General features: G+C 40.4%; 1 protein-coding gene and 1 pseudogene across 2 annotated transcripts in view; both read right to left on the bottom strand.

Annotated features, from left to right (window-relative positions):
- SLC35F4 (solute carrier family 35 member F4) overlaps positions 1-26,112 on the bottom strand; it is a gene marked incomplete at both ends in the record, with an annotated part of 291,887 nt that overhangs the window by 187,380 nt on the left and 78,395 nt on the right. The window lies entirely within an intron of this gene.
- On the bottom strand, positions 12,983-14,818 carry LOC309818484 (torsin-1A-interacting protein 2-like; annotated as a pseudogene). The gene is made up of 3 exons: positions 14,756-14,818; positions 14,271-14,417; positions 12,983-13,378 (listed from the first exon to the last, which is right to left on the bottom strand). The product of its transcript is annotated as a torsin-1A-interacting protein 2-like (transcript).

Below are 26,112 nucleotides of genomic sequence, written 5' to 3'. Positions count from 1 at the left end.
AATATGTACGATTGCCAAGAAATCACTGCCAGTCATAAATTAAATGAGTCACAAATAATTTCCAGAGAAAACTTACAAAAATCCTTTCATTCAATTAATATTAAATTAATGTGGGATATATGTTTATGTCAATGTGTTTGATAGGATGTAGAGTATGGTCTCGAAAAGTTTGAGAACTTACAGGCAGCAAAGGACTTAAATGCTGAACAAATATCTGGTTGCCCAAAGTCCTCTGGGCCACGAGGGTGTAGTTGCTTTCTGAGGTATTGAAGCATGCCAGTTGTTAAGTAAGGAGGGGTATTAGCAAGGGTCCACCGGGGTCACTTTAAACCCATACACTACCTCTGTGTGATTTAGAAAAAGGTGACCTTTCCAAGCAGCTGCAGTCCCAGCCAAAGCACAGAGCATGATAAACTGGGAGTGGACTAGATTTCAACCTCTATGCATCTCCTGGGCTAAATGCTCTTATTCAGGACACAGTGTGCACATGCACTCAGGGCAGCCATGAATATTCTGCTGTGGAAGTGTCTGAGTTTGTGTAGTAATTGTTGGCTACTCCATGGCTCACCTTCCCTCCCATAGTTCTGAAACCTTAACCAAATGTTCATGGAAAGTTTTGGTCTGGTCACTGTTTTGCTGTAGGAAACTGACGGGAAGAACTTAGGACAAAAAGAAGAGCAGGAGTTCTTTCTCTTAGCTCAGAATGACATAACCGAAGATAGCTGCACGCAGTAACGTGGGGATATGGTGAGAGTCACTGACAGCCAAGGCAGGTTAGGCAAGAGCCCAGGAGCATGGAAACCCATTACTGAGCATGAGACAGCATAAAACAGAGCCCTTAGAAATAACTGGGGGACCTGTTTGAGCACAGCACATGATAATCAGATGATTGGTACTTAAAATGAAATTCAAATGTATTTTGTAGTCACAGGTTACTGAAGCCAAGGTATTGATACTATGATAATAGCTTCTTTCCTTCCCAGAGGCTCTAGTCTAACAAAAAAATCAGGCAGAATAAGAGAATGTTAGACAGAAAATAAAAATAAAAGTTACTTTCCCAACTTAAGTTCTAACATACTAATAATTATTTTCAATATAAATAGACCAATTAATTTAAACCTAAATACACCAATCAAAAGAGAGATTGGCAGAATGGATAGTGAAACATAACTCATCTATACGCCGTTTGTAAGAAATTTACTTCAAATTCAACAACCTATAGGTCAAGAGTAAAAGGCTGGGAAAAGATATACCATGCAAATATTAATTTTGAAGAGCAGGAGTGATTAATATCTAATAAGGCAGACTTCAGAGAAAAGAAAATTACTAGAGACAAGAAGGGCACTAAAAATGATTAAAGGATCCACCCACCAGGAGGACATAATGATGCTGAATGTGTACTCACCAAACAACACAGCCTTAATAAACATAAAACAAAAACTGAGAGAGCTGAAAGGAGAAACAGAAAAATCCACAGTTATAGTTGGGGGCTTTGACACCCTCCTCTAACCAACTGATTGAACTGGGAGACAGAAAATCAGCAAGGACATAGATCTGCAAAACAAAATCAACTGACATGATCCAATTGCCACATATAGAGCACTACAGTCAACAATAGCAGAATACATTTTCAAACGCCATTCATGGAACATTCCCGAAGATAGTCCATATCCTTGGCCATAAGACAAACCTAACAAATTTAAAGGAACTGAAATCTGACTAGAATGTGTATTCTCTGATCATAATGGAATCAAACTAAAAATCAATAACAGAAAGAAAACAAGACCAATCTCTAAATGTGTGGAAAATAAACACACTTTTCCATAATCCTTGGGCCAAAAAGAAAGTCTCAAAGGAAATTTTAAAAATACTTAGAACTGAAATTAAAAAACAACACATCGCAATATGTAGAATACAGCTAAAGCAGTGCTGAGAGGGTAATTTATTGTACTAAAAAGCTTACATTAGAAATGCAGGAAGCTCTTAAATGGATCAAGAAACTAGAAAAAGGAGAACAAAGTAAACCCAAAGTAAACAGGATGGAAATAATAAAGATAATAGTAGAAATAAATGAAATTGAGAATAGGTAAATAATAGAGAAAATCGATGAAACAACAAGCTGGTTCTTAAAAAAAAAATCAGTAAAATCAATAAGCCTCTAGCAAGACAGACAAAAATGAAAAGAGAAAGAACACAAGTCACCAATATCAAGTATGAAGCAGAGACTATCACTACAGATCCTGTAGCCATTAAAAGGATAAAAAGGTGATATTACAAAAAACTTTATGCACATAAATCCTACAACTTAGAAGAAGTGCATCAATTCCTTGAAAACTACAAACTACCAAACTCAACCACGACAAAATAGATAATATAAATAGTCCTACTACCGTTAAAGAAATTGAATTCATAATTAAAAACTCTAGAGAAAGAGATCTTTAGGTCCAGATGTTTTCACTCTCCAGTATTCTACCAAACATTTAAAGAAAACTTAACACTAATTTTACATAATCTCTTCCAGAAAATAGAAGAGGAGGGAACACTTCCCAACTCATTTTGTGAGTTGTCTTATCTTGACACCAAAACCAAAGACAATACAAAAAGGGTAAAACAATGAATATTTTAAGGTATTCTGTTGGCTTTGCCTACATTAAAATGCTTCTTTTCCATTTACCCAATAAGATTTAGGGGTGTAAATTTTAAAACAAATTTGCCTTTGTAATTTAGAGACCTAGTTCAACTCCAGAGAAAATTATTTCTAAGAGAACATACCAAGAATCCTATTTTTTGTTAAAGAGGCAAGGAAAAGAAGAAACATCTTTCCAAAACTGCAATGATGTTCTCCAAAACCATCCTGTGAACAGCAAGACCCATAGAACAGTAGACAGTGAAATGAACCGGGGAAGGGAATTTCACAAAGTTAATTTCTTATTTTTGGCCAGCAATGTTCATGGATTCACTAATCAGTCCCCCACGAAACCCTTCTAAAATTCTCAAAATAGCTCTCTGCGTCAATGGCATATCACAATTTTTCTCAATTTGTTTGGGTTTGGGATTACCATAAATTATACACAGGAAAAATTACACAGAGAGGGGGGAAAGGAAACTTAATTTTATCTCAACCATGAGGGATACTTCTATAAGAGACAGCCTTGGTTCTCATTTTCCAGTTACTCTAAAGAATCTTAAGTTTGTGAGACATTTCCAGAAAACATCACCCTTGACTTCAGAGAACATAGCATCAGCCCTAATACTTAGAGCAACCCTGGTAAGAACAACCCACAGGCTTTTCTACTAAAGCCATTCTGCTACTCTGCCTCAGTACCTTGTTAATAGGCTCCAATAGCCCAGCTGGGCTTCCATTAGCAAGAGCAGTCATGAGCTCAACCCACAAGGCCAGGCACCCATCCTTTTCATAACAATGATTTCTTTCAGCTCAGCCATAGCACCTGCTGTACATGTTTTCCTTGAAAGTGCCTCTATGCAAAGCAGGTGAATTTATTCTCTGAAGAGTACACACCAGACTGTTCAACATTCTTCCACAGAAATACAAGATTGGGTCTGAATCTGTGCAGATGCAATCATCCCAAACTTCATAAAATAACTGCATAATTTCAATGTCACACATCTAACATGTTATCTATTTAACATTTAGTGAATGGAACCTGCCCTTTGCATTTCGGGAGGTGAATTTGTGGATATTAGTAAGAAATATCTCTGAACAAAGGCTACACAGAACCACAAAGGCAGGCAGGCATTCAATCAGAAAAACTAAGTCAGTGCTAGAGGGGCCGCGTCATCACCTACTACGAGGCCCCTGAGAAAAGTACAGAAGTGTGGACAAAGGGTACCTCTTACAGTGTTGTCAGGGTGCTTAGAGATTCTGTAACAGAGCTTTAAGTGGGGGTTTTGAAAGAAATGATTATGGATTTTCTGCCCCTTTCTTTATAAAACCTGATGTAATACAAATTTTAAATGGATTTTGACTACAGTTTCCCATAGCTTAAGGGGGAGCCTTTTTTGAAAAAGAGCAGCCATATTTTCAATATTTTATTGATGCTTTGCATTAATCATTTAAAAACACCATCTCTGCTTCCTTCGCCAAGGGCTCCAGTTCTGAATTTAGAAGACGAAGTCCTACAACAACTACAACAACAAAAAACTCACAGGAAAACAAAATTATAAAAACACTAACCCAGCGATAATTCTGTGGACTGTAGAGCGGGGTCCCAGGTGATCCATTTGGAGCAATGAGATGAAAGCCCGCGCTAGTGAGGGAACAGCCTGGTAAATGCCTGTCAGCAGCAGCACAGAAGTGCACTTCAGAGGGTAATTCAAAGGGGAGGGCATGGGGGTCACAAGGCTCTCCCCATCTGACAAAGTGGTGGCAGCGCAAGGCCTAAATGACAGGACGTCTGTCTGATTATTGTGCAATGTGGTCATTGGCCGACATGCAGCATTTAGGGGTTGTCTCTGGGAAGTGTGGGTGATAGTAGGGGATGTCAGGCATGGCGTGTTTCGCTTTTACAGTTAAGAAGCCAGAAATATTGTATTTTCTACTTAGTTATTATCACTGAGCTAAGGGCTGTCTCATAACTGATGATCAAAGCTCCCAGAAAAACAAGGTATACAATCAAACATTCTGAGGGGTGGGGAAAAAGGTGAAGGCAGGCTTAACCTCTTGGGTTATTTTTCCACCTCCATGGCCTCTCTCTTCCTCGTGAGCTCTCCAAGCACCCCAAGCTGTGCAGCTGGGGAATCTGGCGGCAGGTTAGGGTAATGAGAAGAGAGTTTGCATATATGGGATTTGCAACAACTGTCTCGTCAAATCTCCTAGGTTCCTTTCTCCATGGTGAGCAAATGAATACGGATCCTGGTATGTTTCATAATCTAGTAAATGCTTGGAACTCTCAGGTCAACCTATTACCCTGTAAGTCACAGTACAGAACAGTAAAATCTGGTTGTTGTGTCTACCTCAGTGCATTGAAAACCATGAGAAGGACTGATACCAACAACTATTTTGTCCTGCACACTTAGGGCACAGGATTTCTCCACTTCAAAATTTCTTAGTGTGAAAAACAGAGGCACTAGTATTTCACATGCTCAAAACTTCACCGGCCGATTTAAAATTCCAAATCAGGCTTTCCCCCCATGGATGCCTCACAGATTACTCCTCATTTCATAAAGAAGACCAGTGTTATTTCAGGGCCTCCAACTGCTTTTATTGCTTCGATGGAGTCTTTCAGAGAGTATAATTTTACCGTATATTCTTCTAATGACTTTGCTCCTAGCTTTAGTTCCTCCAAGTTCATTAAGTCAGATTTTTTTCCCTCATTCTGCACTTATTGTGAATGTACCCGACTTGAAATCTCACCTCACCCATTTCACTTCCATTTGTGTCCATATCCCATTTAATAATTCTGTTTCTAATAATTCTGTTTCTAACTAATTTCTAATGTGCAGTTGCAAATTCCTCTGCCTTCCAGTAGTGGGGCTGAAAATATGCTCCCCGGTTTACAAGTCCCTTTGGACCAAAAGTGCTGTGAAGCTGTAATGAAATTGCACAAATACTGCAGTAACATATGTGGAGGAACTGGAAGGGGGATATTTCCTGTCAACATAGAATGGAAGGCGAAAAGTTAGTTCCATGTACATAAATCCTGCTACCCACTGTTTCCCTGAAGTTATAGGTTGTCACTTTATAAAACTGTCCAGTATATTTTTAAATTGTGCAGTTATGTTTTTTCTAGGTGCACCTGTGCTTCACAGTGTGTTCTCATAATTAATTTCACCTTGCACAGCATGCACTGTCTTTGGCTTTATAATCCATTCTCTATTCCCTACCTATCCCTGTCATTACACATAGAAATAGGAAAACCTATCTGTGATACAACACCAAAGAAATACACTTGAGGCTTATATAATATGCTGTACTACACGGGCTCTTAGTCACTTTTTCACTATCAGGAAGCAAAAAGCCATGAACAGTGAGTTAGCAGGAGGGGGGGAAATTTTTCTCAAAATGTTCTCTTCCAGATCATGAAAGTAAATGTAACGTTCAAGATCAAATTCAGGAAAGAAATTCTGCAATAAAAAAATATAGGGACACCAAGACTATTTGCTGCTTCCCTGAAGACAACTGTCTTCCTTGAAACCAATTATATATGTTAAACAATATCAACGAGTTTTTATTGAGCACTTACGATGAGCTAGGAATATGCATTAGGCACATACACCATAAGTAACCCACCAACCCTACAGGGAAGTCACTTTTGGATCCATGTTATAGATGAGGCAACAGACAACACCCTGTTGAGGTCTTAAAGTTAGTACAGGACAAAGCCAGGAAACCATAAAGTCTTACAGTTAGTATGAGACAAAGCCAGAATTCATACCCAGGTCTGTCTGCCATCAAGGCTTTTTTTTTTTTTTTTTCTCTCTGCCACAGTTAAGATACATCTTTTATCAGGAAAGCCAGTCCAGCATATTTAGCTGTAACTTTTCCACCACAGATATCGGTTACTCAGTTTAAAAAATAGCTGTGTAAAGAATAGTCTTTTTAATAGAAATTGTGGCAAAAGAGGCTCTAGAGAAACAATCCCTCAAACATGACCTGAAATGTGAAACTAACTGACAATTCCTTAAGTGTCTGTGGCAACTGCCAGTTACTTTGTGAAAGCAGATTCTATACAGTTGCGGCCATGTTGTCCCCAGGATCTCGAATGGAGTTCTCAGAAGCCAATGCTAACTCTGGGCCCTGAGAAATCAGTATGCGTTAGTCACAGAAGCCATGTGGTCAATTCTTGCCACCAGTAAATAAATTTCCCGGAACAAATCTTCCCTAAGGATTGAAGGAGGAAAACCATAAGAAGAACAACAGGGTTCTGAAGGCAAAGCAATCCAAGTAAGACCAATACACCCCAGTAATCTCTGAGAGGACGTCCATGCATGAGACAGTAGCACAAGTAACAAATGTTTACCAAACTACCCTCGCTTATCAAGGACAGTTTCACCATACCCATCACCAGCAGAGTAACTAGGAAAATGTTTATTATATTATACAAATGTAATCAAAATGATTATCAGGTTAATCATAATATATCAAATGTTTTGATATTGAAAAATTAGCCCTCTGTTGCCCAGAGCATTACATGACATGAAATATCTCTGTGATGATGCCAGACATCACAACTGAATCTAGATGGCAGCGATGGTAGTACCCTGACTCCTGGCCTAGGACTCCATTTTCCTTTCCTTGATGTTGGATGACCCAGCCACTTCAATGGGAACTCCTCTGCCTGCTTTCCCTGACAATGAAATGAGGCCACAGTTGAGAAATTTGCTTTTTAAAGCACCCAACAAAACAAACGTGTATGAATTACCTTTTTAAAAAAATAGAAACTTGTGTCTGAAAAGCAGGGAAGAGAATTCTCTAAAGGTCCACTTTCCTCTACTGCGTAACTTCCCAAATCCCAAGAATGTGCCCAGGGACCTCTGATTAACAGAATACAATTTAATTCATAGTGAAAGGGGTATACCTGAGAAAAATTACATTTGTTTCTCCTTTTCTATGTTCATTTTTTTTAAAACTGATAAATTTACCCTTTAGTGGGAAATTTTAACACTTTTCTCAATGATTCATTGATTAAGCAGACAATAAGGATACAAAAGATTTCAAAGACACAATAAGATACGACATATACATATGTATATAGAACACATATTTTCAGACATACATTAAAAAATTACAAAAGTGATCATATGGTAGGCCAGGAATAAAATTTCTAAATTTTTTAGAAAATCAGTATCACACAAATCTACTCTCTCATCACAGAATAAATTAGCTTAGGAATCAATTAGCAAAAGATAGCCTTGAAAGAAAATATGTTTAGAAATTTAAGAAACACACTTTCTAAGTGACCCATGACTCAAAGAAATCATACTAGATACGAGAACACACTAATTTCAGAAGAGTTATAAAAATACTGTGTAGCAAAATTCATGATGTAGCTCAAGCAATACTTAGAGAAAAATCTATATACTCTTAAAGCAGAGGTTATCTATGCTCATTTCTTAAATGTTCTTTTTCGACTTTCTCCTTTACAGCAGCCATGAACACTTCGCTTCACTTCATCTGTGGGCCCACATGGTTCATTTTAACTCACCCTTTGGCTTGGACTTCATTAAGATTTCCCATTTCATTTATCATTCTGGCCACTGGACCTGAGACAAAAAGGTCTCTTTGGGTATGTTCTGAAAATGTTACAACTATAATACCCTTCAAACAATATATGAATAAAACTACTCAAGATTATGTGCTTCAGATGCACAGATAAAATGTATTTCTGAAAAAAATGACCCTTTAAGGATTCAGTTGTCATACATATTGGCATCGGAGATTAATGAAAAGACCAGAAATTTTGAAGATGTTGGTGGAATTCAGAGGATTGGGTTTTGAATTCATGTTCCACCACTTACTAGCTACATAACATTGAACATGTTACATTATTTCTGGAAACCAAATTTCCTCATCTATTAATAGATATTAAATGAGCTCCTTGCCTCAAAGGGTTATTAACCGGATTTCAAAGAGATGATGTACGCTTATCACACAACTTGGCATTTTGTAAGTGCTCAATAAATGTTATCTGCTAATATTTCCATTAAATGTAGCCATAGCCTTCCCTAGTCAGTTTATATGTATGGATACAACTTTGAATGCCTGCCAGGTTTGGATCAATGAAAAAATAGAAAAATCTTGGCAAACAAACTTTCGTGTTTTGTCTATGGCTTTCACGTGTGTGCTCAGCCTTCAAGTTTCTCTTAGGTAATCTAAAAGAAGCTCAAAGACTCCAGTCATTTAGGAAGCATTCACTGAGGCCCCAATGTGAGTAAAGAAAGAAAGGAAAAAAAAAGATTCAAGAGTTTGCCACCATGTTTACTCCCAGTGATTCAACTGACCACAGTGAAGTCATCAGAATTTCTGGCCAACTTTACACATTCAAGTCATTTAACCAATCTGGCCATGTGGTGGTCAAGTACGATTAAAAATCCTAAATCATTCATGACACAGCACTATAAATTCTGTCAGAAATATCAGCTGCAGGAAAGTGACTCAGAAATCAGTTGGACTAGAAACCACTAGATGAAAAAGAACAAATCTCATTCCTTTGAAAAAGGAACACAATGAAATATCAAGTTGATTTCTAAACAATTAAATTACCGAAAGTGATACATAAATTATAGTATAAAAATATTTCTGCAGTGAACTTGTGAATAATTATATAAAATTAATAATAAAAATATTTAACTTTTTATTTCTACAGAGTAAAATTCTCCACCCTTGTATTGCAGGTTTTATTTCTGATAAATAATTTCTTATTTTCATCAGGTTCATGAGCATTTGCTTGATCACCTCAGCTGCAGAGTAAACTGCTGCTAATTCTGATGTGGGCATTTTAAGTTTTATATAACTTTTTTTTCAGTCAAACTTAGAAATGATTCGAAGTGTTATCATCCTATCTATGCAACTTGTTTCAAATTGACATCACTGTAACGTATCACAATCGTATACACAAAAGCACTAAGAGCAGATAGGTAATGGAAAGAACTTCTCAGGCAGCAAAAACAACCAACTGAATTTTGGTTCTTCCTCCAAAAAATGATTGTTTTTTTAATTTGCATGTAAATAGTGTCATTTGAAAGCACCATATGTGCAGAATGAAACAAGTAGGCACAGCTGGCTCCTGGCCATAGCGGATGGAAGGAAACCAATGAAGCAGTTAAGCACCAAGCTGAGGGGCTCACACCCGTGCACATACGCACAGGCACAGACTGTTAATAAATATGACCTGATGTTGATGAACTACTCAGTTTCACTGGGAATCTCAGATGATAGGTGACACAAATGAAACTGTTAACAATTCTGTACACAATGACAAGATGGATGTGCTCTTGCTGCTCCGTTAAAATATGGAAACACACTAATTTGCTCTTGCACATACACAAATCATCTCAAACTTCCTAATTTCATGACTCTCTCTCACACCAAAGGGCTTTCAAAACCATGCCCAAGTGTCCACAGAAAACACCTTGCTATAATCTCCTAGCAACTGGGAGGATTCATGAAACCATTTTAAAAGGTGTTCTCAGGGAGAGGTCATCCACCTGACCTTCAGAAGACCTGTGCCTCTTCTCCAGAGCCCAACACTCCAGGGCTCCGCCTCGCCCGCTGGGGAGGACGGACACTGCCTGCCAGCCAGCTTGCAGGGCGAGGGGGCATGGGGCTCATTCGTGCTCCCTCTGCCCTTTCCATCTATTATTCTGTGCTTAGTATTTCCAAAGTAGGCAGGCCAGCTGAACTCCCGGGAAGTGGCCTTGGGAACTGGCTTAGAATGAGATAGGACATAAGGGTCAAAAGGAAAAAAGGAACTTTAAAATGTCCTGCTCCTCACTTTGCACGTGAAAATATATTGTCATTGGCTAGCTGTGTGTTCTTACACCAGTCACCTAACCTCTCTGGACTTCGGTTTTCTGATCTGCAAAGTGATAGAACTGAAACTCTAAGGTACCTTCCAACTCAAACATTCTATGAAGAGTAACAGCAAAGTATTCGATGCCCATAAAACTTATGCAAAGCTATCTGGGAGGAAAAGCCTCTGATGAAAAAGACATTTTAAAACGCACAGAAAAGACCAGTTGCCTTATGAAAATAGAAACCAATAGAGAAAAAAAATAGCTAAGCCCCAAATATAACATGTTAAACACTGTATGGTAAATATAATTATGGGTCTCAATTTGTCACTCTCTTATAGTAGTATTATATGTCCTTGCCATATTCTGGTAGTGTGTGGACTGTACTGCCACACCCCCTGAGCTTGGATTTAGCCATATGACTCACTTTTTTCAATGGGATATCAGTAAAAATAATACAAGCAGAGACTTAAAATGGGTTTGTGCATTTGGATTGCCCTCCTGTACTTCTGCCAGTTCCACAGGGAAATATACTAAGGTAGTCACTGTGCATTCAGTCTGAACCCCAGAAGAGACCCATGCAGCAGCCCTGAACATAGCCTGAGGCTACCTGAGTCCAGGGGAACACCACAGACCCATGAGCAAGGAAAAAAGCACTTCGTTGTAAGCCTCTGAGATTTTGAGGTCGTTACACAGCACCATGACAAGAAAGGCTGACTGACAGACCCTGCAAGGAAATAACATATAGAGAATGAAGGAAACGCCTAGAGAACAAGATAAAACACCTAACCATCTATATAGGAATCACAGAACCAGAGCCAAGTGTACTCAACACAGTCACAAGCGTGTCAAAATGACAGTGATGTCAATTTGAAAACAGCACACAAATTACAACAGTATCTTCTACAGTCAGTTTTGGTTTTGTTTCTGTTTTTCTTAGCAGTCCACACAGCTTATTCAGCAATAAAACAGAAGAGAACTTCCATCATGACAGACATAAGGCGGATACAGGGTAGATCTCTGGGATACATTCTTTAAACAGACTAACAAGTGACTTTTTAACAACATGTGGCAGGCATGATTTGTTGCATACCAACAGCCATTCATTCCTTCCTTCTTCCTTCCTAAAAGAGCTCTGATTTTATTAGGGGAGACAACGTGCCCTATCCAGGCAATGCCAACTCCACTCCCCTCTGCCAGGTTTCCCAGGCTCCCTTGTGATTCAAGGATGTACGGAAAAAAATCCTTGCTGTAATGAGATGTAAGAAAAAATTTGTGAGGGACTTTTGACAAAGATCTTCTTCCCCAATAAAAGAAACAGACCTGAAAGGAGAAAGCTTTTTGCTCCCTACTTCCGGCCTTTGATTGGGATTGAAATGTCTGGAGCAGCAACAAGCTACATTGTACTTGGTGAGAACTATGAGGACAAAAAGCCAATGTGATAAGGATCCCGGAGGGGAAAGATAGAAAGGACCTGGGACCTTGAGAACATTGAGTCGCTACACAAGCACTGGATTATCTAGAATCTTAAGTGGAATTTTAAAATTGTTCAGTGGCCTCTGAGATGTTTTCAACTGCTTTTTCTAAGTTTCTTACCTGAACTCTAGTTCCATGATTCTTATGAACAAGTGAAGGTCAGAATGAGGCCATTGTCAGGTAAGACCTTCTTAGTTCTAAGAAAAATGCTTCCGCTAAACCGTTCATAATATATATGGAGTCAAGCTGGGTAACTTCTTTAGTCACCTATCTCCTAGGACAGGTACTTTTCCATTGCTAGGGGAGGACATTCTACGTTCAGTCACCACAAAGACAAGATAGTATTTGCTTACGAAGAGCCAAGGCGATGTAGACAGAGGCATTTCTGCATGCTTTTATGTCACCTATATAGGTGTTGCCTGATTGAATGTGATTTCTCTAACAGTGACCAGTTATCGATCACGTCACACCCACACTGAGGATGAGTTAAATAGAGCCAATGATGAATAAACAGTTATATATGAATAAATTATATATATATATAATTATCACCGATTAATATATGAGGTAGAATTTAGAACAATATCGTTTATTATTAAAATGCCTAGTTGTTTTACTGGAATAATCTAGAATTCAGCTACAAGGATGCTTTCCCACACGAAAGTTATCACTAGAATATAATGAAAGTACACACAGTAGGGGGCTTCTCCTCCAGGACTACCGTGTCATAATAATGTCAATCATTAGGCTGTGGAGATTTTTAGGAGTAAGCTAATTCCAAAACATAGGAAATATGGGTTAGTCAGGTTCTAGATGAACAGTCTGGCTTGGAATGCTGATTAAATTCATGCTGAAGAAGAGATGCATAGACCCCGGAAGCAGATCCAACAACAATTTAAGCAGCTTCCCAGAGCAGTGACAGTCTGGATCAGATATAGAAAGGAGTCATTTTTCCATCTTCCTTGGGCTACTAGTACACAACCCTCTGGAGTCTCCATGATTTTTACTTTAAGAAAATCTTAAGTTTAAGAAGTTATTTGCTTTGGCCAGGTTTTTTGTTCAAGGTTTTGTCTGTTCTGATCAGGATTCACTGTAATGCAGGGTTAAAACCAGCAACTCTAGACTCATATATCCTTTTTCTAACAGTGGAGGACCCAGAAGAAATGGGTGGCAAGCTTTTTCAAAGGTCCAGCTGGTAAGATTTTGGGGAGCCCCCTCAAGTGGGAAAGACCAAGGAAGAACAAGGCTTCTCTTAGGATTATCAGGATAACACTCAGGGCAATACTCAGCTCTGTTAATACGGTCTAAGAATACTTGGCAACATTCATTCTCAACCAGTTCAGTTTGGTACAACCAGTGGCCTAGTTCTAAACTAGGGAACCATTGCTGTCCAGTCAGGGCAATGTGAATTATCTGAGAACAAGGGGACCTAGAGAGACAACACAGAAAGCAATGTAATAGTAAGAGGCCACAATGACAAAGAGAGACACCCAAACAACCAGTCCTATTACAGGTTTGGTTTAGCACTTTCTCAGTCCAACCACCATTACTTGGAGAGGGTAAAATGTGGCTTGCACCTCTGTGCAATTCTTCAACATTTCGTTGTCTATTTTTTTTTTTTTTTTTTTTTTGTGGTACGCGGGCTTCTCACCGTCGCGGCCCCTCCCGTTGCGGAGCACAGGCTCCGGACGCGCAGACCCAGTGGCCATGGCTCATGGGCTCAGCCGCTCCGCGGCATGTGGGATCCTCCCAGCCCGGGGCACGAACCAGTGTCCCCTGCATTGGCAGGCAGACTCTCAACCACTGCGCCACCAGGGAAGCCTCTCGTTGTCTATTTTTCACTCACTTGCAACCAAGTCTCTGAACTCAGGGACTGATCCAGTCTATGTTATCAGTCACTTACTAGCAGCACAGATCTCAGAATAGCTCCTTTCAATCCCAGCTTCTCAAGAAAAGGTAGGGTTCTAGTCTAAGTTAATGATTCTTTCTTGTGTGTTATCAGCTGGTGGTATCACGCAGAGGCACCTGGCTTACTCTGCTTTGCTGGTAAGTTATTATGTCTGCTTGGTGAAACAGAGGAGCTGACAGGTCCAGTGGGTCTTTGGTGGGCACTGGCACTCTTGCCGTTGCAATACACATACCCAAGTCTTAAGGGCTTGGCACTTGATAGCGATGTAGAGGGGTCAGGAAAACCTGGCAGAGTCCTCTTGAGCGTGGATGCAATGAAGTCTTTCTTGGGAGGACCTTAATCAGGACCCAGTCACAGGGAAGTAGCTGCTGTTGAGTCGGTTGAAGGGTCTGGGAATGCTTCACACACTTACAAATTCTAGCAGGGTTTTAAATCGTCGACTGTCAATGTCAGGAAAGCCCTTCGAGTGTTCTTTCTGCTCCACAACGCCGAGCTGCACCCCTTGGAGGCGGTGAAACAGAACGTCGTCCCCGTCCCTTACACTCAGTTTTAAGTGATCCTAATTAATGACCCTAAATGGTTAGCTTGATTAAAAAGAGTTAGACCTGGGCTTCCCTGGTGGTACAGTGGTTGAGAGTCCGCCTGCCGATGCAGGGGACGTGGGTTCATGTCCCGGTCCGGGAGGATCCCACATGCTGCGGAGCAGCTGGGCCCGTGAGCCATGGCCGCTGAGCCCGTGCGTCCGGAGCCTGTGCTCCACAACAGTGAGAGGCCCGCGTACCGCAAAAAAAAAAAAAAGAGTTAGACCTTTATCGGGAAAGAGGTAAAATTGTGGAAAAATCTAAAAACTCCTGAAAGTTCATTTAGATGAATTGGTTTTCACAAACTACCACATACTGTACTGTCTTCCACATCGCACTCAGCCTGGGGCTGCTGCAGATACTTACCACCATAAGCCATGAGGCTCTCAAGCACACACCTTATTTTTCTTTAAAAATGGACTTTCATATTTTAATTTTTAAAAATTGAGATCATGTAACATTGTGTAAGTTTAAGATGTATGTGTTGGTTTGATACACTTAGATACTATGTATGTTTACTACCCAAGCTGGTAGCTAATACCTCTATCATGTTATGTAATTATAATTTTTTGTGTGTGTGATGAGAACAATTAAGATCTAGTCTCTTGGCAACTTTGAAGTTTACAGTACAGCATTATCGACTATTATTCACTATGCTTATTTATCTACTAGCTGTAAACATCATCTTAAACAACATCTCCCCAATTCCTCCACCCCCCAGCCTTTGGTGACCACCATTCTACTCTGTTTTTATGTCTGACTTTTTTAGGTTCCACATTTAAGTGAGATCATACAGTATCTGTCTTTCTTTGTTGGATTTTTCTCACTTAGCATAATACCCTCAAGGTTCAACCATCTTGTCACAAGTGGCAAGATTTCCTTCTTTCTCAAGGCTGAGTAACATTTCACTGTATGTGTCTACTACATCTTTATCCATTCATAGACTGACAGATGCTTAGGTTGTTTCCACATCTTGGCTATTGTGAATAATGCTGCAATGAACATGGGTTTGTGGCAGGATCTTAGTTCTGCAACCAGGAATTGAACCCAGGCCCTCGGCAGTGAGGGCATGGAGTCCTAACCACTGGACTGCCAGGGAATCCTCCCAATTCCTTCTCACATATATACCTAGAGTAGGATGTTTGGGTCAGTTGGTAGTTCTATTTGTGATTTTTTGAGGAACCTCCATACTGTTTTCCGTAATGACTACTCCAATTTACATTCCCACCAATAGTACACAAGTATTCCCTTTTTTCCACCCTTCTCCAACACTTGCTATTTCTTGTCTTTTCGATAATAGCCATTCTAAGACGTGTGAGGTGGTATCTCATTGTGGTTTTGATTTGCATTTCCCTGGCGATGAGTGATATTGAGCATCTTTTCATGTACCTCTTGGCCATTTATATGCCTTCTTTTGAAAAATGTCTATTCAGGTCCTTTGCCCACCTTTAAGTTGAATTATTTGCTTTTTTTTTGCTATTGAGTTGTATGAGTTATTTATATATTTTATATATTAACCTCATTAGATATATGGTTTGTGAATTTTTTTTTCCATTTTGGAGGCTACCTTTTCAATTTGTTGTTTGTTGTGCTGTACCTCCTCGGTTTAATGGAGTCCCACTTGTTTATTTTCATTTTTGTTGCCAGAAGCACACACCTTCTCAAGAGACAATATTTCAATTTCTCCTAGGATCCAGAAGCTACTGAGTTTGAACAAATCCACTTTACAGAGAAATGTGCACATATCTGTCTCATAATTAAATAATGTAATTACCATGTTGCATCTGAGTTTTATGCTGCTCTGTCTTTTGGAACCAGAAGTCCTGCTCAGGCAGGTTTAGAACTTTTATAGTAAACGCACCAAAGCCTTAGTTTTGTTTAGCAGACCAAGCAGAGAGGAGAGAATAAATGAGAGGATAAACCCTCAACACTCAGTAAATATCGGAGCACCAATCACACTAATAAGGGTAAATGATCTGTTATTCTATACCATTTGATAATAGATTATGTTGCCAATGAAAAGTTTGTGAGAAGTTTGTGACAATTTATAAATTGCTTATGTTCTAATAGTAAATGAAAAAAGCAGCACATACAATAGTATCAATAGTATAATCACAACAATGTAAAAGGAAAGTGTACTAGAAAACCAGATCTGGAATATTCTCAGGATTGTTAACACACTGTCTTTAAGTAATAGAACATTTGAGTGATTGTTTTTTTCTGCATTACCTGTATTTTTCATATTGAATATGCATTACTCAAGGTATCTTTTGAAATTACCTTTTCTAAATTACAACTTTATTCTTTCAAACTATCATTCCCTTTTTGGTATACTTTGTTCTGGTTTTTTCCACACCCTTACCAAAAAAGGGGAAATGCAAACTAATATTGCAGTAGAGTTTATGTATTTATATCTGACCTTCAGAAGTCTTGTTAATCACCAACAACACAAATATTTGTCCCCACAGCTAAAATTAGAGCTGCAATTTTTTCAAACTAATGTTAACCAAAACAATGAAATGATAATAATCTCTAGAAAAGAGTCAACAGTGCCTTACAGCATGGTCATTAAAAATGAAGCTGCCATGTTATTATCACAAGACCAGAGAAATTTTGAGATTACATAGGACGTGGAAATTCTGTGTCCCAAAGACACACCAATCATATCTCCAAATTTGTCATTAGTTCAACAGAATGGACTGGTCTAATTCAAAAGTCATATTTAAATAAAGTATAAATATTATAATATCAAAAGAATAATTAGCATATTCTTTATCCCAGAGAGCTTCAAAGATGTTAATAGATTACCATGATCTCTATTTCTTCAAAGACAAGTAGAAAATAGAAATGTGAAATCATTTTCCCAAGGCCACACAGAGTAAAACATTACTGTGCTAGATACTTAACTGATTTATGAATGTTTCCTGAGTATGTCATTAGAATCTTAAAAATGTTACCACTGCGCTATGGAGAGACAATGTCTCTTTTTTAAAATCAGAATTCCCATATTGCAAAAGTAATTTTGTATAAAGCAATAGTGTTTTCATTTCCAAAGCAAACTTTTGAAAAAAATAAAACTACTTCCCACCTGGCTTTGTGAGGAACTGCTACCAATAACTACTGTTAAACAGTTTGTAAAAATATGATATGCTATTTCCTTGTCTGGTAATGATAAGCTTAGCAGACCAAAGCATAAATAAATAACTGTGCTATTGTTTTTCAGCTTCAGAAAATTACACATGCTATTACTAGTTGATAATTTTGTGTGCTTAAAATCTAGAAACATTCATTAAAAATTAATAGGCTATGTCATTTTACAAGCATATCTTTAAAAGATATGGAAAGTAGATTATTGGCAGTTTGTAAAATTAACAATGAAAGACTACTGTGTCTCAGTTTACCTAAAGATTTACCTAAATATCTAGGAAGGCTCAGGAGCAATTTTGGGAGTTGGCTTAATGTTAAATTCTCTTATGATCTGAAAGTGCCAAAAAATAAAAAAAAATTACCTCCTGTCTATTCGAACACACACACACACACACACACACCAGTTGCATCACAGCAAATAAGATCACCCATGAACTGATTTTTTTTTTAAGCAGGGGCTCCACTACTTTTCTTTTTCTTCCTTATAAAGAGAAAATACCTTAACTTGCCGCCCCCATTTGTCTGTGGGTGCAGCAGAAGTCTCACCAGGAAGAATGACAGATTCGTGGAGGAGACTCCAGTGAGTGATGCCATATATAGTTAATTAATGCCATGTGTAGTTAATTAATACTAGAAAGAGAAGTGCAGACACTGTAAGTCATGATTACAAAGGAGACCAAACAACAGAGCACCCTAACAGTTTGGGCCTTTATTAGAGAGAGACAGTTTTCCCCTTCACTAAAAGGAATTTTTCATAAGCACACTCTTACCCCTGAGGAAGAGGAGTGACAAGTGGGGATTGTTAAATTCGGGGCAAATGGAAAAGGCAAGCTCTGCTCCATTCTCTACTTTCTTTCTCTTGAGAGTATGCCTGCTCACGCTGGGCACAAGTTCTCTGTTCCTCTGTGCCCGGAGCCTCCACTGGGTGGGCCTCCTCTTCCCCCAGGGGGTTCCTGCCCCAGCCCAGTTAGGCAGTTCTGTCTAACTCCTGGGTCCACAGCTGTTAGCAATCCATGAGGCCAGTACAGCCAAAGCCATTACCTTTACTGGCTTCTGACAGTAAACAGGAAATAAATGGTCCCTGTCTTTGCATTGTTCTATATCTCAACTTGTTCAGAAACCAACCCTCTTCAAGTATCAGTTTTAGGGTGGTTTTATTCCAATAATAAGTATAGCATATCACTATACTTACTCTTAGAAAAGGGCTTTCATTCATTGCTGATTGATTTGCAAAAACTCCAAGTCAAATCTACTGCCTGATTTATAAGGAAGCCATCGATCACATGAGACACAGTCCACACTTGAATTATCTGCTTACCAACATCACAGTTCTGGCCATAGCACTCTACAACGACTTGTGCTTTTATTAATGTTTCTCTTTTAAAAGGCTCATTGTTTTTTAAAGTATGATGCCAAATGGAAACTACTGCAAAAGGAAATTGAGTATCACTTGTCAAAGATTAACACCAAAAACATACATAGCACTTAGTCTATGCCAGACTTTATAAATATCACCTCATTGAATTCTCACCACAATCCTATGAGGTAGGTACTGTTACTGCTGTCGTTTTATAGATGAGAAAACTGAGGCATAGAGAGATTAGGAAATTTGCTCAAAGTCAGGCAGCTAGCGAGGGGCAGACTTGGCTCTGCCCCAGGTGTCCTGGCTCCAAAGTCAGCTCTGACCCACCTCAAGTACAGAAAGTGACTATAAAGACAAAGGCAGTGAAAAGAAGTCAATGCTCTCACAGTATAAAAATAAAAATGAAATGCAAAGCATAATAACCATTTAACAAAAATGCACACCTAAAATTTCTATTTTTTGTGCACAAGAAATAGCTGTTAATCACTCAATAGTAAAATTTTAAGTTTAAAAATGAAAATAAAATACAAAGAATAATCACCAATTGATTTCTAAAAATCCACTCTGGAAAAGTCTGTTTTTCTCTTGCAAGAAATTACTGTTGATAAGTCAATAATGAAAGCTTCATTTTAAATAGCCTTACTGTAAGATTAATTAGAGTAAAGTGCCCTGAAGGGAAAGAGGGTTTTAATTCATTTTTGTTGCCCTTTTGCTATGCCCTAAGCAGAAAGTTACAGAAGTTGAATACACCTGAATCATTCTGGGTTTTTATAATGGCATTTTCCCCACCACATCCTTCAGTGTCCTTATCTGCAGTGATAAGGACACCCCAACTCCTTCCCCACAGGAACCGGCCTTCGAGTGATTCATGTGGTCAGCAGGAAGTGGCTCTACAACTTTAGTTTTAACCTAAGCAACAGTACTGTGTCTGTGAAATCAGGGATTTGATGGGCTGTACCTCTCATAAGGTGTCCATGAAGAGAGACAGTGGTGAGTCCCACCCCGTTTCCTTTGCTCACTGGTCACACAGCTACCAGACATTTCCCAGCAACCCTTGCAGTTAGGCAGGGTCACGTCACAGGCTCTGGCCAAGGGACGGTGCCACGGAAGTGATTCCTGGCACCGTCAGTGATCCTGAATGTCCCCTCTTTGTCGGTCTGTGGCTGGAGGAAACCGACTCAAGGACCAGAGGAACCGAAAGCCCCCAAACTCAGGGAGTCTGAGTCCCTGAACGACTGTGGAACACAGAACCCATCCCCACTAAAGCCCACATTGGACTGTGATGTGAGGTGAAAAATAACCCTTTATTCTCTTAACTCACTTTGATTTTGAGATAGTTTATGACAGCACTTAGTTTATTCTGATTAATATAATACATTAAAACAAATGCTTAAATCTTAGTCTTTGAAAATTCCTTTTCTTTGCATCCCTTAAAACGACCACTCCTTGGTAACTGCTGATGTAGTAGGCACTGCCCATACCTACAGTTTGGTCCCCATAGAAAAATGTGTTTCCAGGCACTGACCAAAATAATCAAAGGCTGAATCATATCAAGTCATCTTCTAGCTAACGCTCCTCTGAACTTACAGGTGTTTCTCTTTCGGCTAATCCTTCACTGTAACTGGCACATTGAATAAGCAAGACTTATGGGGTTTAATCACAAAAATGTGTTTTTTCCCATTGTCTCTTTAAACCCAGTCAGGTCCTTCCTTTAACCTTGACTTTTACGGTCATGCTTAGGTTAGAAAGATAATCAACTATCACTGTAAATTCCAACTGCAATCCCAATTCAGTATTTAAAAGTGTCTAGTCAGATATAGTGACGAACAGATCAATCGTCACCCAAAAGTCTCCCTTCCACACACCCCTCCCTTATGCAGGACCAGCCGCAAAACGCTCCCGCACCTCAGGGTTAACATCTTCTGTTTTAAATTCTTTCTCCCAGAACTTACCTGCTATTTCTGACCTGTGTCTCCCCCAGGGTCGAAGCTGTGAGGGGGAAGTAGAGGGGCAGGAAAATTCCTACTTGGTGAGTACTACATAGTAAGGTAGTGCTATTCTTCCTGGTGTTAGAAGACATCTAGAACTGACATTTCCATGGTGAGTATCTTTACGAATTCTCTAGAGACTACCACCTTCGAGGTTCCTCTGATGACAACCCCCATTTACCCATCAATGCCGCTCGCTGGGCTGCCCATTCCCAAGCGCGCTCCGCTTCTGTTCCCTATTCCCCGCCCCGGCCCACCGCAACAACCAATGTCACCTCACAGCCTTTTACTGCCATGGTCTCCTCCCCTGGGTGACCCCTATTAAAATTATTCCCAGCCATTGGTTCCGCACCCAGTTCCTAGGATCCGCATTCCACCCGAGGGCAGCGTGACCATTCAGACACAGCCGCAGCTTTGCACCTCTACCAGAGCACTCACCATCCCGTCTCTCTGGCCCCTTTGATTTCCCAGGGGGGATGGGTTAGTGGGTGACGGACAGCCGGCTACTACACCCTTCTCCCCACTAGAGTCACATGCTAAGCTCTCTGGGTGGTCAGGGAGAAGTCTCCTCCTCAGATCTGAGATGAAGCGACTGAGCACCTCCCTCCTTCTTCCTCTTGCTTAGTTTAGGTGGATTTGCAACACAGCTTTCCCCAGAGAAATCCTCCTCACAGCCCTGTTTTAATTTTGAACCCTTAATTCACCTATCCTTGAAGAATCCTTAATTCATTTATCCTTCACTTAATGTCACTGGCAAAGCCCATTAACAATTCCTGAAATAAAAACAGAATCTGGGTAATAAAATAATGTCTAACCTTTTTCTTCTTTTCCTTGGTGCTTCGTCCAATTTCACTTGTTCATAGAGTGCTGTGTGCAGAGGCCTTGCACCCAGCCCTCCAGACCACAGTTCCCGGTATAAAACGGCTGCTCCGACCTTCAGCTCGTGGCTGTGCGCAGAATCACGTGACATGATTCTAACTCAGTAGGCCTGGGGTGGATCCTGGGCGGCTGCTTTTCTAACGAGCTCCCAGGTGACGCTGATGATCTGTAGATAACCACACTGAGTAGAAAGGTCGAAAAATATCTGTTGAATGGTTTTCACGTTTTGCTTGTTTATTTCTTATTTACAGTAGTTTAGGGAGGCTGACGGAGTTTAGGGGGCAGAGAGCCCCTCAGATTGTCCCTTGCCACCACTGACCATCCTCAGTTTTAGCCTCTGCTCTCACCCTTGTTAGCATCAACAGCCGATGTCTTTTGCCCAGGTTCATGTGAATCCATCCTTCCTGCAACAAAGTCTCCAAATGCCTGACAGCTCTAAGACCGTCCATAGTAGGCAGTTTTTCCAACTGAAAAATGATAGAGCTCTGTCTTTGACCTTGGTCAGAACCTGTTTATGATCTAGGCAGTATTTCAGAGAATGCTGTACAAAAAGGCCAGACCTTAACATGGGGTCAAGGACTCAGAATTACACAAGTCTCAGTAAGGCTCAAAGAAAAGGGTTCACCCCACCCCATTCAGACTACACACCTGGAAGGTGTGGCCCCATCTTACTTTAAATCTCCCTTAAGTTAGATGGGTGATTTGCATAAATTTGCATAGTATTCACGATTCTTATACTGTCCAGTGATAAGCTGACTTATTAAGAGAAACTTCTGTCCCAAATTCCAGTTTTGGAGATGATAAAACAAATGTTTCCCAGAAACCTCCTGAGTTCAAAGTAGAGGGCAATGCTGGTAGCAGAGGCCCTGGCAGAGCTAAACTGGAGAGAGGAATCCGTAAAGTTTGATTGGGGATCTGGGATTACAACTGAAGCAGCAGCTTCTCCAAATTCAAGTCTGTGTTACTTATTACTTGAATTGGCTAATTCTTCCTTATTTCCCACCATAAGTGAGCACCGTAGCTTAGAAAGGCAAGGGAAAACGGGTGAAAAGAGCAAAGATTTCAGAGTGTAAGTTCACTACTTCCAGATTCTTCACTTACTTGGCTGTTGGCTTGGGGCAAGTTAATAATCTTTCTGAGCCTGAAATGCTTCTTCTATAGAATAAGGTTAAGAATAACAGTCTTGCAAGGTTATTATGAGAATTAAATAAAATATATACCAAGAGGCCTCATGCAATGCCTGGCATTTAACAGGTACTGACACATAACCCTCTCCCCCTTCAAGGACAACAGAGACATGGAAGACACTTGGTATTCTGCAAGCACCAAAGGTTTGTAAAGCTCTTAACTTTCAAAGCACCTTCACAGTTGTTTTCTTACTTTGTTTTTCTAGGGAAAAATGAGGGGAAAGGAAGATGTGAAGAAAAGAAATACAAAAAGAAGAAGCACGGGACACTGCAAAACAAAATCTAGAGCCTACATTTCCATCAGACCGAGATGTGGCATGTGACTCAGGCGGCAGAGTCTCTCACAAGTCAGGTGAAGGTCAAATGACAGTGAGTGAAGTCTGCAGTAAATGCCCTCCAATTAAAATATTAGTAAGTCAAGTATCTGAGTTTGTTGTGAATTTGACCCATTAATTAATTTTTGAGAAGAAAGAAGTCTTCTTAATCCAATCACCAGCAAGTGGAGTAACAGTGTAGCGCTCGGCCTTGCTAATCACTGATGTGTATTCCCTGGTGGGACCCTAAGGAATACAGCGGAGCCACGCTACCCTATTAAAACCGCCTAAATATAGTCTCTGTGGTGTAATGTTTCTGGGAACCTTTTACATATCAAGATCCAGAGCAAGTACAAATCCGCAGTACAGAGAGAATTAGATCTCAGCTGGAGCTCAAACTGTACCCATCCCCTCCCCTCCTCCCTTTAGGGATCTACTTACATACAACCACTAAGCATCCTTCAAAATAGAAGTCAGGCTAAAGGAAGAGAGACTGGCCTCCACCAGCCTGGCCCACTAGCATCGCCCCTCTGGCCTTTGACTAAGTCCTTGAAGAAGGGCAGCATGGGGAGATATTCACAAAATATATTCACAAATATTTGAGAGACATGGGACACAGTAGGTAACAGAACTTGGGGAGCATATGACAAAGTGGGATAAAGAATGGGGAAAAGGAGCTGTCCCTATATCCCTGGAGAAAACAGTGTGGCATTTTGCCCAATGGCCAAGTGTCCTGGGCCCAATGAATCTGGGTTTGAATCCAAGTTCTGCCATTTTCTAAGTGTATGAGTCGGGGCATGTTTGTTAACCTCAGTTTCATTATCTACAAAATGGACACAAAAATAGAAACATCTCGGGACTTCCCTGGTGGTGCAGTGTTTAAGAATCTGACTGCCAATGCAGGGGACACGGGTTCGAGCCCTGGTCCAGGAAGATCCCACATGCCGCGGAGCAACTAAGCCCGTGTGCCACAACTACTGAGCCTGCACTCTAGAGCCTGCAAGCCACAACTGCTGCAGCCCACGTGCTTAGAGCCTGTGCTCCACAACAAAAAGAACTTCCCGCTCCGGCAACTAGAGAAAGCCCACACACAGCAACGAAGACCCAACACAGCCAATAAATAAATAAATAAATAAATAAATTTATTTTAAAAAAAAAGAAAAAGAAACATCTCTTAGAGTCTTTCTAAGGTTTGAAAGAGACCTGTGTAAAACCTGGGCCTATCAACTTTTCTCAAGTCATGGCAGTTACAGAAAATGACATGTGCATTATAATTCTATAATATAATGAAACTGCTTAATCCCAGAGATAGCAGCATTGGAGGTCCTCAGCCCCAGATCCTGTCCACACCCCCTGAGGGCTGAAGGGGTAATAACAACAACAGTGATAGCAAATAGCACTGCTATAGAACTTCCTGGGTGCCAGATGCTGTTCTAAGTGCTCTACATTGATTAACTCATTTGATTCCCACAGCAAACTTATGAAATGAGTATTATCTTTTTTTTTTTTTTCTGTACGCGGGCCTCTCACTGTTGTGGCCTCTCCTGTTCCAGAGCACAGGCTCCAGACGCGCAGGCTCAGCTGCCATGGCTCACGGGCCCAGCCACTCTGTGGCATGTGGGATCTTCCCGGACCGGGGCACGAACCCGTGTCCCCTGCATTGGCAGGCGGACTCTCAACCACTGCGCCACCAGGGAAGCCCAGTATTATCATTTTTATTATTTCACAGATGAGGAAACCAAGGCACAGAGAGGCTAAGTAACTTGCCCAAGATTACATAGCCTGTGATTGTCAGGGCCAGGGCCAGCCCAGGCAGTTAGATCCAGAATCCTTGCTTTCTTCATTATGCAATACAGCCTTTCAATATCATGGCCCACCTCCAACCCAGACATGGCATCCCCACCTTCCTCGCAGAAGGCACTCTGAAATACAGCTTTTCTCACCTTGCATGGCATAAAGCATTTAAAAAACATTAGTATTTTATAAAGAGCTGTGCTATCAAGTGTGCAGATGCCCCAGCAAGATCTGCAGAACTGGTGGTCTGCCAGAGCAGGACAGTCCAGGGCAGGGGGTAATGGCACAATTAATGCCAGGAATCACAGAGAGAGAGTCGCGGCTGGCTCAGCAGCCAGCCACACCACAGGGAGGGGGAAAAAAGAGGATGGAAATGGTAATTTCCCCATTGCATGCTCTGGGGTTGTAGCACTCTCTAATAAATCACTGTGGGACACTTTGAATGGGGGCTAGAAGTCTAGCATTGGTGGTGGGAATTAGAGCCATCGTGTTTCTAACTGTAGGTGTTATAGGTACAGTTACCCCTAAACTGGCCTGGCCTGGGGAAGCCAAGGCCAGGGGAAGCCAAGGCCTGGGGAAGCCAAGGGTGAGCACCTGCTGAACTTCACACGTTCATTGCTGATTATAGACTGTAAATTCCTGAAAGGCAGAGGATGTGTCTCTCGCATTTTGATAGCCCCCAGCAGTTGTCAGAGGCCTTTTTTATATAGTAGGCCATCAATAGGTGTGTGAGTAAGTCAATCAAATATATTTACTTAATAAAGATTTAGGGCTAGCCCTTAAAACAATTACTTTTAACTTCAAAGTTCTTTTTGCAGAGGCAATACACCGATTTCTCTGTTCTAAGTTTAAGTAACATTGGAAAACTCAGAGTGGCAAAACTGAAGACCTAAATGAAACTCTGAACACAGTTATTGCCCACCAACTCTGGGCAAGACTCCTTCAAACACCAAGGCAGAAGCTTTCCTATGTAGAGAAGGTTATACCAAAACCCAAAAATG

Source organism: Grampus griseus, assembly GCF_964374135.1.
Source record: "Grampus griseus genome assembly, chromosome: 2".
In the NCBI taxonomy this organism is placed as follows: domain Eukaryota; kingdom Metazoa; phylum Chordata; class Mammalia; order Artiodactyla; family Delphinidae; genus Grampus; species Grampus griseus.
The sequence above is the reverse complement of the archived record's forward strand: the minus strand, read 5'-3'. Positions and strand labels throughout refer to the sequence as shown.